This window comes from Penaeus monodon, chromosome 22 (assembly GCF_015228065.2).
Source record: "Penaeus monodon isolate SGIC_2016 chromosome 22, NSTDA_Pmon_1, whole genome shotgun sequence".
Taxonomy (NCBI): domain Eukaryota; kingdom Metazoa; phylum Arthropoda; class Malacostraca; order Decapoda; family Penaeidae; genus Penaeus; species Penaeus monodon.
This window is the reverse complement of record NC_051407.1, coordinates 27,886,655-27,888,210: the sequence shown is the minus strand read 5'-3', so window position 1 is coordinate 27,888,210 and position 1,556 is coordinate 27,886,655. Positions and strand designations below refer to the sequence as shown.

General features: G+C 11.5%; 1 protein-coding gene across 1 annotated transcript in view; it reads right to left on the bottom strand.

Annotated features, from left to right (window-relative positions):
* LOC119587405 (general transcription factor IIH subunit 5-like) overlaps positions 1 to 1,556 on the bottom strand; it is an 11,826-nt gene that overhangs the window by 6,681 nt on the left and 3,589 nt on the right. The window lies entirely within an intron of this gene.

The window sequence follows — 1,556 nt, the reverse complement described above, 5'->3', positions numbered from 1 at the left end:
TGGAAAAATAAAAAATAGAAAGAATATCTATCTATATATAAAATATTTTTGTATATAATAAATTCTATTATATAATATAGATAACCAAAAATATATAATCCTTTTATAAAAAAATATATCTCTTTTATATTGTATAATTCCTATATATTATATATTTATTTAAATAAAAATATACAATAAAAATAATTATAATACTATCTATATATTTAATTTAAAATTTTATATATCTAAAAATATATATATAAAATAATAAAATTATAATATTTAGATTTATTAACATATATACTATAAATATATTAAATATATATAAGCCTAAAATTTTTATATTAAAATAATAAAAATTTATAGATATTATTTATATCAAAAAATATATTTTAAAACATTTATATAATTTTAATAATAATTATTTTTAATTATAATAAAAATTTAAAATTAATTTTAATATATTAAAACCCCCATCCTAAACTCATCCTAATATATAAAACCTTATCTTCCCCTTATATATCCCTCCTAATCCCCCCCATTATAATTTTTATCTTTTATACTAAAATATCTCCAAAATATCTTATCTAACTCTCTTAAAAATTTTAAAATATATACATTTATATTAAATAAAAAATATATATAAAAATTAAAAATTAAAATAAAAACCCTAAAATTTTAATATTCCTATTCTATAAAAAATTTTTATCTCCCTCCCTTAATTTTTATTTAAAAATATATTTAAAATATTTTATATATAATATAAATATATAATATAAAATTTTCCCATTTTCATAAAAATATATAAAACTTTTATTATTTTAAATATATATAATTATAATAAAATCTATTTAATATTAAAATAATTTTTTCCCTATAGTCTAAAATTAAAAAATATTAAAATAAAAAAATATATTTTATATATAAAACATTTAAATTAATAATATATATTTTTATATTTAAAATATTATATAAAAAATATCCAAAAATTATCCCATATTTTATCCTATTTAAAATAATTATATATTTATTTATATAATAATAATTTTATATATTTTTATATATATAAAATTTTTAAAACAAAAAAAATATCTATATCCCATATAAATAATAAAAATTTTTTATAAAACCTATCTATAATTAAAAATATATTATATATCTTATATAATATAAAATCTTTAAAAATATTACTATATTATATATATCCATATCTTAAATTTATACATATATTTTATATATTTTATACATAAAATAATAAAAATATATATTATTTATATAAATATTGATTAATTAAAGAAATTTTTTTATATAATAAATATCTTATCCTCATATAATATATTAAAAATTTTCTCCCTTTTATACTAAAAATATACAAATCTATATTATAAAAATATACCTTACTTAAAATAATTTTTTTAAAAAAATCTATAAAATAATTTTATATATATCTAAATTTTTTAACCATATACAAAATACCTTACCCTATACATATCCCTCCCCCCCACCTTCCCTATCCCCCCCACATATAAAATATATACATATTAAAATTTTATTACATTATTCCCTTTAACCCC